At 42.6% G+C, this 18,356-nt stretch overlaps 1 protein-coding gene and 1 long non-coding RNA gene across 3 annotated transcripts in view; one reads left to right on the top strand and one right to left on the bottom strand.

Moving 5' to 3' along the window:
• The window catches only part of HORMAD2 (HORMA domain containing 2), a 71,220-nt gene extending 71,049 nt beyond the window's left edge, over positions 1 to 171 (bottom strand). Inside the window, exon 1 of the mRNA XM_024768024.1 lies at positions 63 to 171. The gene's annotated coding sequence lies outside the window, so the exon portion shown is untranslated. The remainder of the gene's footprint in view (positions 1 to 62) is intronic.
• Positions 172 to 352: 181 nt separating this feature from the next.
• LOC112415111 (uncharacterized) overlaps positions 353 to 18,356 on the top strand; it is a 37,234-nt gene continuing 19,230 nt past the window's right edge. For both annotated transcript variants that reach the window (XR_003006280.1, XR_003006279.1), the window contains exon 1: positions 353 to 549. This is a non-coding gene — a long non-coding RNA (uncharacterized LOC112415111). The remainder of the gene's footprint in view (positions 550 to 18,356) is intronic.

Raw genomic sequence — 18,356 nt, 5'->3', positions numbered from 1 at the left:
AAACCCTAACGACGCTCAAGCGCCGTTTTTCTCCGTATGCCTCGCATCTGGACAGCCCTCACCTCAGAGGGTCGACACCTCCCAGTGAGAGGGACTCAACGGCCTTTTCCGGCTCAAACGCTCCCTCGGGCTTATGAATAATCAACGAGACCTTCCTGGGCGGGGCGAGACGCTTCATGAATAATTCGTTACTTCTGCTCGCGTGAGCGGCCCGCCTCGCTCGGTCTCATGAATATGCAAACAGAGGCGAGCGACGGCTAACGCGCCCCCAGCAAGCCCAGCCCTCCACGCCTGGCCTCCTGGCGCCCGTGAGGAGGTGGTTCCCTGCCCACCTGCCGTCAGGCTTCCGGCTCCAAGGCTCTCCTCCGGCGTTTCCCGCCCTTCCGAGGGTTCGCCGGGCGCTCCCGGGCCTGAGGGACCCGCACCGAGCTCGAGGCGCCGCACACGGACCCCGACGGGGCCTTCGGCTGGGGGCTGCTCCGCCTGGGCAACCCTTACTTCGAGGACAGCCTGCTGCCAGCCTCCCAGAGGAGACGCCTGCCCGCCGAGGTGAGGGAGGGCGGGGAGGACTTCGCGGGCCCGGAGGGGCCTGGGTTAGAGCCTGCGGGGCCGTGGGGTTAATGCGGGCCAAGGGCCCGCCGTGGGTGGGGGTGTGGGGTGTGGGAGGGGAGGCTAGAGCCTGGAGGGACCGGGTCAACGCAGAAGGGCGGTAGAGGCCCAGAGGACAGAGGTTTCGCGCGCGGGAGGGCATCTCTCCACTTCTTCCCTGTATGGACCCCCACTTTGCATTATTTTTAATATTCATTGGTAATTGTGGAAATAAAACACGAATATGTGCTCCTCTTACACTGCCTCCTAACCTGGTCCCCTGCGCAGAGGTAACCCCAGTGAGCAGTTGGGTGTGGGTCTCCGCAGGTCCCTTTCCAACGGGTTCAGCTACACATCTAGTATCTTGTGGGGCTTCTCAGCGGTTTGTGGAGCCCCTGGAACCTCTGCAGTGGGGTTTCCTGAGAGAGTGGATGAAGCAATGGGTCACCTGAAACCTGTTTTTACTTTGTTTCCACAGTAAAGGAAAACAAAAAAAAAGATTCAAGTTTGTAAAAACCTAATGACTAAAACCAAACTTCGGGCAGTAAATTCCTTTAGTGCAGGTTTTCTCAATCTCAGTAGTAGTACCCTCCCCACCTCAAATTTGACAACCCAAAATGTCTCCAGACGTTGTCAAATGCCCCCTGGGGGACAAAATGGCCCTTAGTCAAGAACTACAGCTGACCCTTGAACAACTGGGGGGTTGGGGGTGCTGGCAGTCTGCACAGTCAAAAATCTGCCTGTAAATTTGTAGCCGGCCCTCCTTATCTGAGGTTCGGCATCCAAGATTTAAACCAGCTGTGGATTGTGTAGCATTACTGTAGTATTTATTGAAAACAATCCACGTGTAGGTGGACCCGCGTAATCAAACCGGTGTTGTTCAAGGGTCATCTGTACTGCTTTAATTCTGTACTTTCCAGAAGTAACTGCTCTTTAAAACAACCATGCAGATGATCTGTCTGCTCCAGCCCTTTCCAGCCTTGGCATTTTCCTGCTTCCCTCTAGCTGAACCACTAGCCCCTGTGTGCTGGCTGTGCTCACTTGAGGTCCCTGTCAGCTAACCACTACCGTCTCCAAAGGGCCTTCCCTATGTTGAAGTCCACCCCCCTACCACACCGCATGCACACACACACAGAGTTATTCTCTCTCATTATCACTCTGTTTTCTTCCTAGAACTAATCACAATCTGGATTTCATTTATTTGTTAACCTGTTTTTCTTTCTTCACCACCTAGAATGCAAGTAAGCTTCATTAGAGGCCTGATCTCTTCAGGTCACCCCAGGATCCCCAGTGCCCAGCACAGTAATCAATAAACTTGGTGGACTGAGACAATAAATTACCCTCTCTTCCTCCCAAGAGTTTCTGTGGGGTTTCTCCTACTCCTTTCCATCCACATTCCCTTCTGGGCTCCTCTGTGACCTTTGTTTAGAACTAAAATGGATGAATGAGCTCCTAGGAACTGCGGGTGAAGCCTTCACTTTTCCCACTGACTTATCCACTCTTTGAGGGCAGAACTGTCCTTTACTATGTTCATTGAAGGTATTCATATTGTTGAATGAACTAATTGATAACTTAAGGAAAAATATTAGACAATTAAAAATTGATCATGCTAAAAGGGGCTTTAGAAATTATCAAAGAACTTCACAGATAAGAATTTAGGTAATTTGTTCAAGGTCCCCAGGCTTGTTGAGAGGCCAAGTCACAGGTAGAACCCATGGTATCACACCTCTCATTTCAAGGCTCTTTCTTATCTCCAGCCAGTCTAGTTTCTGATTACTTTTCTGTGAACCTGACTTACAGCTCAAACACAAAAATCCCAAGCCCAAGACTTTTTTTTTTTTGGCTGCTTTGGGTCTTCGTTGCTTTGCATGGGCTTTCTCTAGTTGTGGTGAGCGGGGGCTACTCTTCGTTGCGGTGTGCAGGCTTCTCATTGCAGTGGCTTCTCTTACAGAGAAGCCTGCACACCGTAAGGAAGAGTTGGCTTCATTTGAGGAGCATGGGCTCTAGGCGTGCGGGCTTCAGTAGTTGTGGCGCACAGGCTGAGTTGCTCCGTGGCCTGTGGGATCTTCCCGGACCAGGGCTCGAACCTGTGTCCCCTGCTTTGGCAGGCTGATTCTTAACCACTGCGCCACCAGGGAAGTTCCAAGACTTACTTCTTGTCAACCAGAAGCTTTTGAGTTTGTATTCTTCATCTTTTGATTAAATCCAGCCCTGGGGATAATGGCCTAATAAACTCAAAAGTGCTATATGGTATTCAAACAATTTTCCATTTTCTTTTATGTGTTTCAGTGCTAAGCGATTGGAAATTTTCCCTGTTGAAACCAAGTATCTTGTTTGTTTTGGAATGGAAAAATGTACATTGTAGGAGAAAGTGCTCATCGTTTAGAAATTTCCAAATAACCAGTTGTTAGTTTTGCCAAATCCTGTATCCAGTAGTAAAATAACATGTGAAACAGATGAAAATGCAGGGGGTGGGGGGAGGATCTTTTTTGAGATGACTTTTCATTGCCTAAAGTTGACCTTTCTCTCTTTAGACACGTGTGTTTCCTTTTTACGCTGTGTACCTGAAACAGTTGTCACTCATTAGTTTCTAGTTAGACCCTTGCTTTTTGAGAACTAAAGACCATTCAGGGTTCCTTCTTTCCTCTTCTTGATCATTTTATATAGGTAGCACCTTGTTAATAGAGTCCTGTGGAGTCATGCTCTCGGCTTTTACAATTTTGCACTTTTTTTCTGAGGTGTGTGACAGCACACTGCATCACAGGAAGTAGAGACAGCTTTTGTCTGACTCATTGAAACTTTCCCCCATTGAATTCCGTTTAACCCTGGAAATCTTTTCCAAAAGATGGTTTACTCGAGGGTTATCAAAATAGACATATCAAATATAAAATGTATTCTCAGGAAGACATCTCTAAATCTTTCTCTGTCTTCAGTGCACATAATCATGATACCAAATACAGAGAAAAGAGATTGAGGTTTGGGGAGCAACTACTCTTAACATCATCAAAACTTCTAGTCATCATAAAGCTGACACCACCGTATTTATTCATTCATCAAACATTTATTTTGCACCTACCATTTATAAAGCACTCTGCTTGGCCTTGTGGGGACCAGAGGGATAATGACTTGGTCCCTGAGCTGTGGAAGTTTACAGTTTAGTAAGAGAGGGAGACCTGTAAACACATTACTCACATAGAAAATAATTTGCAAATATTAATGGAGGTATAAATTATGATAGAGTGTAGAGAAGGAAGGTATGCATTGTGAATGGGGAATCAAGACAGCTTCACAAAGGAAGTGGCATTTTAGGAGGAGAATGTGTATATATAATTTCCTTTGCACATTTTTTGGCAGTGGTTTAGGCCACTTCAAACCAATAAAAGCAGACATTTTGCTCACCGCTTTAGAATTAGGAAAGAAAAGAAGATGTAAGATCCTTTCTTTCCACTCTTGTCAGCAACAAGCTTCTGAAAGCTAAATGTTGCCTTTGCAATCCCAGGTGCCTCACTCATGGTTAAGAGGAGAGCTCCAGCTACATTATTCTGAGCCCTCTCATTTCTGCGTTAGGGTGTTATTTTCATTGGGGCATACATTATACTGTAGCCATGTGATTTTTTTTTTTTTTTTGATCAGTGGTGTTTATAGAAGCGTTTATGAATTTGAAATCCTAGAATTTTAAGTATTACAGGGAAGGAAAGAGAGGCAAATGATTGAAGTTTTTAATCAAGCCTCTGTGTGTAAATTGGCTATGCTGCCTTACTAATTTAGGTGTTTTTTTAGAGAGAAAGGCAAAGGTAAAGAATTGACAACTTGGTTTTAGCCTCTGAACTTGATCTATTTTTTGGCAGCCAAAGAGAAGCCAGTCAATAGGAAATAAGCGCCGACTATAAAATCTAAACATATGCTCCTGCTGCTTCTGCCCATACACTGTCAACCTAGAAAATATAATTCCATGCGCAGGTAGCAGTTTATTATGGCGTTCATGCCCACTCAAGAGTTGCATATCAATTTCTGCATCCTTTTTTTTTTAAACATCTTTATTGGGGTATAATTGCTTTATGATGGTGTGTTAGTTTCTGCTTTATAACAAAGTGAATCAGCTATACATATACATATGTTCCCATATGTCTTCCCTCTTGCGTCTCCCTCCCTCCCACTCTCCCCATCCCACCCTTCCAGGCTGTCACAAAGCACCGAGCTAATTCCCTGTGCCTTGCGGCTGCTTCCCCCCAGCTATCTACCTTACTACGTTTGTTAGTGTGTATATGTCCATGACTCTCTCTCGCCCTGTCAAAACTCACCCTTCCCCCTCCCCATATCCTCAAGTCCGTTCTCCAGTAGGTCTGCGTCTTTATTCCTGTCTTCTGCATCCTTTGAATTGATCTTTTCTGACTGGCAGAAGAATCTCCATGTGGATTGTGTGTTTCTGGGGAAAGCCTAGGGTTTAACGAATTGGAACGGGAAATGACAGAGGCTGTAAGTGACAGGCTGCTGCCTGCTTGAGTGCCCCGACTAAAAAATAATGTCAAGGAAGATGTTGAATGCTCAAACATTATAGAAATGTTCTATTTGGCTACTTAATTGCGTTTTCTGCTGACTGTGATGTTTTGTTGACATGTAAGATTATGTTATTCCTCTTAATGTTTATCATTAATAGAAAAGATTTCAAATGAAGTAGTTTTTAAACTGCCTTTCTGTGATTGCAACTTGGTACCTCTGTACAGAGATCTGAGATGAGGTGATGTTCAAAATTTGCCACACTACTGACAGCCCATATTTTGAGGCCCTTTACTTTCTACACATCTTGATGCTTGGAAAATGACAGTTACCAAAAATGGTTTAGAACTCCTATGAGAACATAGTCCAACCTCAGCCCCATGAGGGGCTTTTCTTCCCCTTCCTTTAGTTTATAGTAACCTAATGATAAATGTGTAAATACTAACCTCTGACTGAGACGGTGCCTAATTTAAGATTCAGAATACTTATGATCTTAGCATGAACTGAATGTAACGATACAAGACATCTGAGGCAGGCATTTCTAACTCTCCTCATTAAACAAACAAACAAAACCCAATTCCCTCCTGCCAAGAGAAAGGTTAAACAACTGGAAAGTGAGACATTACACAGAAATTACCAACATAGCTTTAAAAATGAAAGGGAGAAAGAATTGCAAGAAGACATCACTTAGAGGCTTGCTATAACTTACACCTAGGAAAGCTATTACAGAAAGCCGGATTTCTTTGAAAGTCATATTCTCAAATGTGCCAGGGGCTATGTTAGCCTCAGTCATGTTAGTGCATAGCACAGAAGATTTACTGTAGTTAGAGGCATTGGGAGAATTTAAAGTATGACCTCATCAATAACCTGTGGATATACCCCCCACCAACCTTTATTTGTTGAAAAGTGACTAGGCATAAGACTTACTCAATAAACACATTGAGTGAATGCACATATGTTATTGGAAGAATCCCAAATACCCAAGCAATTAACTGGGATATGTTCAAATTATGCATAATGGATTGATCTTAGAAAAGATGCATTGAAAACTTCCTATTTCTGTTGATAATATTTTTTTCCATTTATCTAATTTGAAACCATTATCTGTGTGTTAACTTTTTAAAATATTTATTTAGGCTGCGCCAGGTCTTAGTTGCGGCTTGTGGGATGGGATGGATCTTCGTTGTGGCATGTGGGCTCTTAGTTGTGGCATGCATGCTGCGGGATCTAGTTCCCCGACCAGGGATCGAACCTGGGCCCCCTGCATTGGGAGCGCAAAGTCTTACCCAGTGGACCACTGGGAAGTTCCTGTGTGTTAACTTTTTATTCAGGTATAGTGTACATACAGAAAAACATCCTCTTTTTTCTTTTTATTGAGGTATAGTTGATTTACAGTATTATATTAGTTTCAGGTGTACAACATAGTGATTCAGAGTTTTAGATTATACTCAGTTTAATTATTATAAAATATTGGCTGTATTCCCAGTGCTGTACAATATGTCCTTGTAGTTTATTTTGTATATAGTAGTTTGTACCTCTTAATCTCCTACCCCTATGTTGCCCCTCCCTCCTTCTCTCTCCCCTCTGGTAACCACTAGTTCTCTATATCTGTGAGTCTTTTTCTATTTTGTTATATTCATTTGTTTTATTTTTTAGATTCCATATATGAGTGCTAACATATATTTGTCTTTCTCTGACTTATTTCACTAAGCGTAATACTATTCAGGCCCATACATGTTGTTACAAAGGGCAAAATTTTATTCTTTTTTATGCTGAGTAGTATTCCAGTAGTATTATGTGTATATGTGTGTGTATCATTGTGGCCTCTCCCATTGCGGAGCACAGGCTCCGGACGCGCAGGCTCAGCGGCCATGGCTTACGGGCCCAGCCGCTCCGCGGCATGTGGGATCTTCCCGGACCGGGGCACGAACCTGTGCCCCCTGCATCGGCAAGCGGACTCTGAACCCCTGCGCTACCAGGGAAGCCCGTATTTATCTTTTTGAATTAGTGTTTTCGTTTCCTTCAGATATATACCCAGGAATGGAATTGCTAGATCACATGATAGTTCTATTTTTAGTTTTTCAAGGAACCTCCATACAGTTTTCCATAATGGCTGCACCAATTTACATTCCCACCAAGAGTGTACAAGGGTCCCCTTTTCTCCATATCCTTGCCAACATCTGTTACCTGTGGTCTTTTTGATCATAGCCTTTCTGATAGATGTGAGGCAATATCTCATTGTGACTTTGATTTGCATTTCTCTGATTAGTGATGTTGAACGTCTTTTCATGTGCCTGTTGTTCACCTGTCTGTCTTCTTTGGGAAAATGTCTATTCAAGTCTTTTGCCCATGTTTTAATCAGGTTTTTTTTTTAATTGAGTTGTATGAGCTGTTTATATATTTTGGATATTAACTTATTATTGGTCATGTTATTTGCAAATATTTTCTCCTATTCAGTAGGTTGTCTTTTTGTTTTGTCTTTGGTTTCCTTTGCTGAGCAAAAGCTTTTAAGTTTAATTAAGTCCCATTTGCTTATTTTTGCTTTTGTTTCCTTTGCCTTAGGAAACAGATCCAAAAAAAAATGATGCTACAATTTATGTCAAAGAGTGTTCTGCCTATGTTTGCTTTTAGGAGTTTTATGGTTTCAGGTCTTATGTTTAGGTCTTTAATCCATTTTGAGTTTATTTTTCTATATGGTATGAGAAAATGTTCTAATTTCATTCTTTTACATGTAGCTGTACAGTTTTCCCAGTACCACTTACTGAAGAGACTGTATTTTTCTCATTGTATATTCTTGCCTCCTTTGTCATAGATTAATTGACCAGAAGTGTGTGAGTTTATTTCTGGGCTCTGTTCTGTTCCACTGATCTATATGTTTGTTTTTGTGCTAGTACCATACTATTTTGATTACTGTAGCTTTGTAGTATAGTCCGAGGTCAGGGACTGTGATACCTCCAGCTCTGTTCTTTCTCAAGATTGCTTTGGCTATTCAGGGTCTTTGTGTTTCCATACAAATTTTAGAATTATTTGTTCTAGTTCTGTGAAAAATGCCATTGGTATTTTGATAGGGATTGCACTGAGTCTGTAGATTGCCTTGGGTACTATGGTCATTTTAATGATATTAATTCTTCCACTCCATTAGCCCCCCATGAACATGTTATATCTTTCCATCTGTTTGTGTCATCTTCAGTTTCTTTCATCAGAGTCTTATAATTTTCCAAGTACAGGTCTTTTACCTCCTTAGTTAGATTTATTCCTAGGTATTTTATTCCTAGATATTTTATTCTTTTTAATGCAAAGGCAAATGGGATTCTTTTTTTTTATTTTTAAAAAAACTTTATTTATTTTTGGCTGTGTTGGGTCTTCGTTGCTGCACACTGGCTTTCTCTAGTTGCGGCGAGCAGGGGCTACTCTTTGTTGCTGTGCAGAGGCTTCTCACTGCTGTGGCTTCTCTTATTGCAGAGCATGGGCTCTAGGTGCATGGGCTTCGGTAGTTGCAGCACATGGTCTCAGTAGTTGTGACGTGGGCTCTAGGGTGCATGGGCTTCAGTAGTTGTGGTGCACGGGCTCAGTAGTTGTGACTCGTGGGCTCTAGAGTGCAGGCTCAGTAGTTGTGGTGCATGGGCTTAGTTGCCCTGCGGCATGTGGGATCTTCCCGGATCAGGGATCGAACCTGTGTCCCCTGCATTGGCAGGCGGATTCTTAACCTCTGCGCCATCAGAGAAGTCCCAGGATTCTTTTCTTAATTTCCTTTTCTGATCATTCATTGTTAGTGTATAGCAATGCAACAGATTTCTGTATATTAATTTTGTATCCTGCAACTTTACCAAATTCATTGATGAGCTCTAGTAGCTTTTTGCTGGTGTCTTTAGGATTTTCTATGTATAGTATCATGTCATCTGCAAACAGTGACAGTTGTACTTCTTACTTTCCAATTTAGATTCATTTTATTTCTTTTTCTTGTCTAATCATGTGGCTAGGACTTCCAATACTATGTTGAATAAAAGTGGCAAGAGTGGGCATTCTCGTCTTGCTCCTGATCTTAGAGGAAATGCTGTCAGCTTTTCACCATTGAGTATGATGTTAGCTGTGGGCTTATATATGGCCTTTATCATGTTGAGGTATGTTCCCTCTATACCCACTTTGTGGAGAGTGTTTATCATAAACGGATGTTGAATTTTGTCCAAAGCTTTTTCTGTATCTATTGGGATGATCATATGATTTTTATTCTTCAGCTTGTTAATGTGGTGTATCACATTGATTGATTTGTGGGTATTGAACCATCCTTGCATCCCTGGGCTAAATCCCACTTGATCATGGGATATGATCCTATCAGTGTGTTGTTGAATTTGGTTTACTGATATTTTGTTGAGGATTTTTTGCATTTATGTTCATGAGTGATATTGCCTGTAATTTTCTTTTTGTGTGATATTTTTGTCTGGTTTTGGTATCAGAAGGATGCTGGCCTTGTAGAATGAGTTTGAAGTGTTCCCTCCACTGCAGTTTTTTTGAATAGTTTGAGAAGACTTGGTTTTAACTCTTCTCTAAATATTTGGTAGAATTCACCTGTGAAGCCATCTAGTCCTGGACTTCTGTTTGTTGGGATTTTTAAAAATTACCTATTCAATTTAATTACTGGCAATTGGTCTGTTCATGTTTTCTACTTCTTCCTGGTTGAGTCTTGGGAGATTGTACATTTCTAGAAATTTGTTCATTTCTTCTGGGTTGTCCATTTTATTGACATATAGTTGTTTGTAGTAATCTTATCCTTTGCATTTCTGTGGTGTTGGTTGTAACTTCTCCTTTTTCATTTACTGAGTTTATTGATTTGAGCCCTCTTTCTTTTTTTCCTGAGTCTAGCTAAAGGTTTATCCATTTTATTTATCTTATCAAAGAACCAGTTCTTAGTTTCATTGATCGTTTCTATTGTTTTTTTAAGTCTCTATTTCATTTATTTCTGCTCTGATCTTTATGATTTCTTTCCTTCTACTAACGTTGGGTTTTGTTTGTTGTTCTTTTTCTAGTTCCATTATGTGTAAGGTTCAGTTGCTTATTTGAGTTTTTTCTTGTTTCCTGAAGTAGGCTTGTATAACTATAAACTTCCCTCTCAGAACTACTTTTGCTGCATCCCATAGATTTTGGACTGTTGTATTTTCATTTTCATTTGTCTCCAGGTATTTTAAAACTTTTTCTTTGATTTCTTCAGTGGTTGTTTAGTAGTGTATTGTTTGGCATCCACATGTTTGTGTTTTTTGCAATTTTTTCTTGTAGTTGATTTGTGGTTGGAAAAAGCACTGTGGTTGGAAAAAGATTCTTGATATGATTTAAGTTTTCTTAAATGTGGCCTAGCATGTGATCTATCCTGGAGAATGTTTCATGTGCACTTGAAAAGAATGTGTATTCTGCTGCTTTTGGATGGAATGTTTCATATATATTCCATTTGGTCTATATCTCTAAGGCAGTGTTTTCATATTGATTTTCTGTCTGGATGATCTGTCCATTGATGTAAGTGGGGTGTTAAAGTCCCCTACTATTATTGTGTTACTGTCAATCTCTCTCTTTATGTTGGTTAATAATTTGCATTATGTATTTAGGTGCTCCTGTGTTGGGTACATATATATTTATAATCATTATATTTTCTTGGATTGATTCTTTCTTTGTCTCTTATTACAGTCTTTGTTTGAAAGGCTATTTTGGCTGCTGTAAGTATTGCTACGCTGGCTCTCTTTTGATTTCCATTTGCTTGGAGTACCTTTTTCCATCCCCTCACTTTCAGTCTATGTCTGTCTTTAGATGTGAAGTGAGTCTCTTGTAGGCAGCATATATATATGGGTCTTGTTTTTGTATCCATTCAGCTACCCTGTGTCTTTTTATTGGAGCATTTAGTACATTTACATTTAAAGTAATTATTGATAGGTATGTACTTAGTGCCATTGTTAATTGTTTTGGAGTTGTTTTTGTAGTTCTTTTTTTGTTTCCTTTCTTCTTTTGTTCTCTTCCCTTGTGATTTGATGACTGTCTTTTATATTTGATGTTGGGATTCCTTTTTCTTTTCTGTGCATATATCTGTTACAGATTTTTGGTTTGTGGCTACCATGAGATTTATATATAGCAACTTATATGTATATGTGATCATTTTAAGTTGCTGATCTCTTAATTTCAAATGCATTTTAATGACCCTGAATTTACACTCCCCTCCCCTACAGTTTACTGGTTTTGACATCATATTTTACACCTCTTTGTTTTGTGTATCCATTAAATACTTATTGTGGATATAGATGATTTTACTACTTTTGTCTTTTAATCTTCCTGTTAGCTTTGTACGTGGTTGATTTACTACCTTTATATTTCCCTTTACCAATAAGCTTTTTCCTTCTGTAATTTTCATGTTTCTAGTTATGGCCATTTTTGCTTAGAGAAGTCCCTTTAACATTGTTTGTAAAGCAGGTTTGGTGGTGAACTCTTTTAGCTTTTGCTTGTCTGTAAAACTTTTGCCCTCTCTATCAAATCTGAATGAAAACCTTGCTGAATAGAGTATTCTTAGTTGTAGGTATTTTTTCTTTCATCACTTTAAATATATCATGCCACGCTGAAATTTCTGCTGAAAATTCAGCTGATAGACTTATCCTTTGTACATAACTTGTTGTTTTTCCCTTGCTGCTTTTGATAGTCTCTTTATCTTTCATTTTCGCCATTTTGATTACAGTGTGTCTTGTGGTCCTCTTTGGGTTGATCCTGTTTGGGACTCTCTGTACTTCCTGGACCTGGATGTCTTTCCTTTCCCAGGTTATGGAAGTTTTCAGCTCTAATGTCTTGAAATATGTTCTCTGCCCCTTTCTGTCTTTCTTCTCCTTCTGGGATCCCTATAATGCAAATGTAAGTATGCTTCATGCTGTCCCAGAGGACTCTTAAACTGTCCTCTTTTCTTTTTGTTCTTTTCTCTGTTCAGCTTCAGTGATTTCTACTGATCCATTCTTCTGTATCTTCGAATCTACTGTTGATTCCTTTTAGTGTATTTTAAATTTCAATTATTGTATTCTTCAGCTCTATTTTGTTCTTCTTTGTATCTTCTAACTCTTTGTTCATCTTCTTACTGTGTTCATCCATTCTTCTTCTGAATTCTTTATGATCATTACCTTGAACTCTTTATGAGGTAGATTGCCTATCTCCATTTCACTTAGTTCTTCTGGGTTTTAGCATGTTCCTTCGTTTGGAACATGTTCCTCTGTTGCCTCATTTTTCCTAATTTGCTGGGGTTTTTTTTGCAGTACGCGGGCCTCTCACCATTGTGGCCTCTCCCATTGCGGAGCACAGGCTCTGGATGCGCAGGCTCAGCGGCCATGGCTCACGGGCCCAGCCGCTCCATGGCATGTGGGATCTTCCCGGACCGGGGCATGAACCCGCGTCCCCTGCATCAGCAGGCGGACTCTCAACCACTGCGCCACCAAGGAAGCCCTTTAATGTGCTGTTTTTATTTCTATGTCTCTGGTGAGAGACATAGGTTATGTCTTTGGTTATATTTCCCAAGTTTGGAAAAGTGGCCTTTTGTAGGAGACGTCCTATATGTCCCAGCAGTGCACTCCCCTCTGGTCACCAGACCTATGTGCTCTAGGGGTGCCCCCATGTGGGCTGCATAGGTCCTTCTGTTATGGTGGGCTGACTACTGTGGGAAGTCTGGTAGGTGTGGCTTGTCTCTGGTCCAGCTGGGTTGCTAGGCCCTGCCCGGTGAGGAGGCTGCTGGTCACTGGTTGGCAGGACCAGGTCATGAGGCAGCTGGCTGCAGAGCCCTGGAGGGTCCTGGGGCTAGTGCTGGCACACTGATGGACAGAGCCAGGTTCTGGGATGGTTAGTTGTGGGGCCAGGGTTCCTGGATCTAGTGTTGGCCTACTGGTAGGTGGAGTCAGTTCCTGCATGGCTGGCTGTGGGTTTGAGGTGCCCCAAAGCTAGTTCTGGTGCAGTGGTGAGTGGGGCTGGATCCTGGGGTAGCTAGTTGATGAGACCAAGCTATCTTGGAGTTGGTGTTGGCCTGCTGGTGGGTGGGGATGGATTCCAGGGCTGCTGGCTGAGGGACCCAAGGTGTCCCAGAGCTGGGGTTGACCTGCCAGTGGGCAGGGCAGCATGCAGTGGGTCCCAGGGCATGGGATGTCCTGGGGCTGGTGCTGGCCTTCTGGTGTGTTGGCTGGATCCTGACAAGGCAGGCTGTGGAGGTATGGTGGTCCTGGGGCTGGTGTCTACCTGCTGTTGGGTGAGGTCAGGGCCCAGGGTATCAAAGTGCTGGTGCCTGCCCATCAGTGTGTGAAGCTGGGTCCTGGGCCTAGTGCCTACCCACTGGCAGGCAAAGCCAGGCCCTGTGGTCTCTGGCTGCAGAGTCCAGGGGTCCCAGAGCTGGTGTTGAACTGCTGGTGGGTGTGGCCAAGGCCCAGCGGTTACTGGGGCTAGTGCTGGCTCACTGGTAGGCAGAGCCAATTCCCAGGATCTCTGGATGCAGGGCCCTGGGGATCCTGGAGCTGGTGTTGGTCTGCTGGTAGACATGGGCCATTTCCTGACACAGCTGGCTTCAGGATCTGGGGTGTCCCAAGCCTTGTATTGGCCTGCTGGTGGGTGGGACCAGATCCCAGGGTGGCTGGCTAAGGGGCCCAAGGTGTCTCAGAGCTGGTGTTGGCCTGCTAGTGGACAGGGCTGGGGCCCACGGGGTCCCAGGGCTGGTGCTGGCTTGCTGAAAGGTGGGCTGGGTCCTGCCATGGCAGGCTGCAGGGCTGTGGCGGTCCTGAGGCTGGTGTCCATTCACTTGTGGTATGGCAGGGGCCCAGGGGGTTCCTGGGGCTGGTGCCTGCCCACTGATGTGTGAGGCTGCTCCCAGGCTAGTGCCAGTCTTCTGGTGGTCAGGGCTGAGGATACTGGGGCTGGTGCCTACCTGCTGGTGGGCAGAGCTGGGTACCAGGGTCTCTGGCTGCAGGATCCTCGGGGCCCTGGAGTTGGTATGTTGGCCTGCTGGTGGGTGGGGCCAGGACCCAGAGGGTCCTGGGGCTGGTGCCTGCCCACTAGTGGGTGGAGCTGGGTCCTGGGGTCTCTGACTGCAGGACTCTGGGGGTCCCATGGTTAGTACCTGTGCACTGGTGTCGGGGGCTGGGTTCTGGGCCCTCTGGTGGACAGGGCCTTATCCTGGGGCAGTTTTGGGCTCAGGAGGTCTTAAGGCAGCCTGCCTGCTGGTGAGTGGAACTGTGTCCCTGCCTGGCTAGTTGCTTGGCCTGAGGGTGCTGGTGCCAACAGGCTGGTGGGAAGGACTGGTTTCCAGTGCTAATAGGCTAGAGGAAGGATTCCAAAATGGCACTTGCCAGCACCAGTGTCCACATGGTAGAATGAGTTCCCAGAATTGGCTACCACCGGTGTCTTGTGTCCCCAGGGTGAGCTCCGTTTGCCTCCTGCCTGTCCAGGAGACTCTCCAAGATCAGCAGGTGGGTCTGACCCAGGCTCCTCTTAAATCACTGCCTCTGCCCTGGGTCCTGGAGCATGTGAGATTTTGTGTGCGCCCTTTAAGAGTGGAGTCTCTGTTTCCCACAGTCCTCTGGGTCTCCCAAAAGTAAGCCCTGCTGGTCTTCAAAGCCAATTGTTCTGGGGACTCTTCTTCCTGGTGCAGGACCCCAGGACTGGGGAGCCCAGTGTAGGGCTCAGACTCATTGCTTCTTGGTGAGAACCTCTGCAATTGTAATTATCCTCCAGTTTGTGGGTCCCCCACTCAGAGGTGTGGGGCTTGACTGTACCGCTCCACCCCTCCTACTGGTCTCGTTGTGGTTCCTTCTTTATATCTTTAGTTGAAGATCTTTTCTGCTAGATTCTGGTCTTCCTCAACAATCGTTGCTCTGTAAATAGTTGCAATTTTGGTGTGCCCATGAGAGGAGGTAAGCTCAGGGTCTTCCTACTCTACCATCTTGGCCTGAACTCCCACCATCCTCTTTTCTAAATATACTTTTTATTTACATATACATAAAATTCACCACTTTAAAGCATACAAATCGGTGGTTTTAGTATATTCATAAAGTTGTGCAACCATCACTACTAATTCCAGACCATTTTCATCACCTCAAAAAGAAGCCACATGCTTATTAGCGGTCACTCCCCATTCTCCCTCCGCTATCCCCTGTCAACCATTTATCTACTGCCTCCGTGGATGACTCTTCTGGATATTTCACATAAATGGAATCATACAATATCTGGCATCTTTCATTTAGTAAAACAAAAGTATGATATTCATCCATGTGGTACCATGTTTCAGTACTTCATTCCTTTTTATGGCCAAATAATATTCCACTGTGTGGGTATACCACATTTTGTTTATCCATTCATCAGTCGATGGACATTTGGGTCACCACCTTTTTGCTATTAAAAATAATACTGATGGGGCTTCCCTGGTGGCGCAGTGGTTGGGAGTCCGCCTGTTGATGCAGGGAACGCAGGTTCGTGCCCCGGTCCAGGAGGATCCCACATGCTGCAGAGCGGCTGGGCCCGTGAGCCGTGGCTGCTGGGTCTGCGCGTCCAGAGCCTGTGCTCCGCAACGGGGGAGGCCACAGCGGTGAGAGGCCCGTGTCCCGCAAAAAAAAAAAAAAAAAAATCAATTGACCATCAATTGTGAGGGTTTATTTACATACTCATATTTCTATTCTATATATATGTCTGTCCTTTTGTCACTACCACACTGTCTTGATTACTGTAACCTTCTATTAAGTTTTGAGATCAGAGAAGTGTGAATCTTCCAATTTTGTTCTTTTTCAAGATTGTTTTGGCTATTCTGGGTCCCTTGCATTAATTTTAGGATCAGCTTGTCAATTCCTGCAAAAAAGGCAACTGGGGTTTTGATAGGGATTGCACTGAATCTGTAGATTGGGGAGTATTGCCATTTTAATAACATTAAAAATTTTGATTCATGAACACGGGTATCATTCCATTCATTTAGATCTTTAATTTCTTTCAATGACATGAGTAGTTTTTGTTGTACAAGCCTTGCACTTCTTTGGTTAAATTTATTCCTAAGTTTTTTATTCTTTTTCACGCTTCTGTTAGTTTGCTTGGGCCGCCATAACAGAAAAACCATGGACTAGTTGACTTAAACAACATAAATTTTTTCACAGTTCTGGAGACTGAAATCCCAAGGTCAGAGTGCCTGCAGGGATGCTTACTGGTGAGACCTCTTTTTGGCTTACAGATAACCACCTTCTCCCTGTGTCTTCACATGCATTTTCCTCTGTGCATATGTGGAGAGACTGAGATCTCTGTGTCTCTTCTTCTTCTTATAAGTACACTAGTCCTGTCAGATTAGAGCCTCATTCTTATGACCTCGTTTAACCTTAATTACTTCCTTAAAGGCCCTATTTCCAAATAAAGTCACATTGGGCATTAAGGCTTCAATATATAGCTTTTGGGGGACACAGTTCAATCCATCACAATGCTAATGTAAATGGAAATGTTTTCTTAATTTCATTTTCAGATTGTTCATTGCTAGTGTATAGAAAGATAATTAGTTTTTATGTATTGATCTTGTATCCTTTAGCGTTGCTGAACTAGCTTATTAATTCTCATAGTTCTTGTGTGTGTGTGTGTGGATTTTCTACATGTCATTGCAAATAGAGCTGGTTTTACTTCTTCCTTTTTAATCTGGGTATCTTTTCTTTCTTTTTCTTGCCTGATTGCCTGGTTAGAATCTCCAGTACTATGTTGACTAGAACTGGGAGGAGTGGATATCTTTGTCTTGTTCCTGATCTTAGGGAAAGCATTCACTCTTTCACCATCAGGTATGATGTTCACTGGGGTTTTTTCATAGATGCCCTTTATCAGGTTGATGGAATTTCCTTCTATTCCTAATTAGTTGAATGTTTTTAGCATGAAAGGGTGTTTGATTTTATACACATATTGTATTCATGCTTTTTTATACATATATTAAGACAATCATGTGGTTTTGTCCTTTATTCTTTTAATATGTATTAAATTGATTTTCATATATTGAACCAAACTTGCAACCTCAGGATAAATTCCATTTGGTCACAGTGCATAATCCTTTGTATCTATTGCTGGATTCAGTTTGCTAGTATGTTTTAAGGATTTTTACATCTAAATTCATGAGGAATATTGATCTGTAGTTTTCTTGCCTTGTGATATTTTTATTTTTTAATTTTTTAAATATTTATTTATGCATGCTGCTCAGGGTCTTAGTTGCGGCACACGGACTCTTAGTTGTGGCGTGCATGCGGGATCTAGTTCCCCAACCAGGGATCGAACCCAGGACCCCTGCTTTGGGAGTGTGGAGTCTTACCCACTGGACCACCAGGGAAGTCCCCCTTGTGGTATTTTTAAATTTGGTTTTGGTATCAGGGTGATACTGGCCTCATAGAATGAGTTGGGCAGTATTCTCTTTCCTTTTATTATTTTTTTTAAGAAGAGTTTGTAAGGGACTTCCCTGGTGGTCCAGTGGCTAAGACTCCATGCTGCCAATACAGAGGGCCTGGGTTTGATCCCTGGTCAGGGAACTAGATCCCACATTGCTGCAACTAAGAGTTCGCGTGTCGCAACTAAAGATCCTGCATGCTGCAATGAAGATCCACATGCTGCAGCTAAGACCCTGCGCAGCCAAAAATAAATAAATGTTTAAAAGAAAATGTTTGTGAATTCTTGTTTATGTGTTTGGTAGAATTCAACAGTGAAGCTATCTGGTTCTGGGCTTTTCTTTGTGGGAAGTTTTGATTACTGATTCAATCCTTTTGCTTGTTATAGACCTATTCAGACTTTCTTTTTCTTCTTGAGTCCATTTCAGTAGTTTGTGTCTTTATAGAAACATTTCCATTTCATCTAGGTTATCTAATTTGTTGGCATACATTTGTTCATAAAATTCCCTTATAATCCTTTTTATTGATGGAAGATTATAACATCCGTCTTTCATTCCAGATTTTAGTAATTTGAGTCTTTTCTTTTTTTCTTGGCCTTTCAAGCTAATGGTTTGTCAAGTTTGTTGATCTTTTCAAAGAATCTACTTTTTATTTCATTGATTTTTCTATTGTTTTTCTGTTCTCTACTTCATTTATTTCTGCTTGAGTCTGTATTGTTTCCTTCCTTCTGTTTCCTATAGGTTTAGTTTGCACGTATTTTTTTTTTTTTTAGTTTCTTAAGGTGTGCAGTTAGGTAATTAATTTGAGGTCTTTCTTTTTTAATATAGCACTTATAGCTATAAATTTCCCTCTAAGCTTTAGCTGCACTATAACTTTTTTTTTTTTTTTTTTTTTTTG

This window comes from Neophocaena asiaeorientalis, unplaced genomic scaffold, assembly GCF_003031525.2.
Source record: "Neophocaena asiaeorientalis asiaeorientalis breed wild unplaced genomic scaffold, Neophocaena_asiaeorientalis_V1.1 scaffold828, whole genome shotgun sequence".
NCBI lineage: Eukaryota > Metazoa > Chordata > Mammalia > Artiodactyla > Phocoenidae > Neophocaena > Neophocaena asiaeorientalis.
The sequence above is the reverse complement of the archived record's forward strand: the minus strand, read 5'-3'. Positions and strand labels throughout refer to the sequence as shown.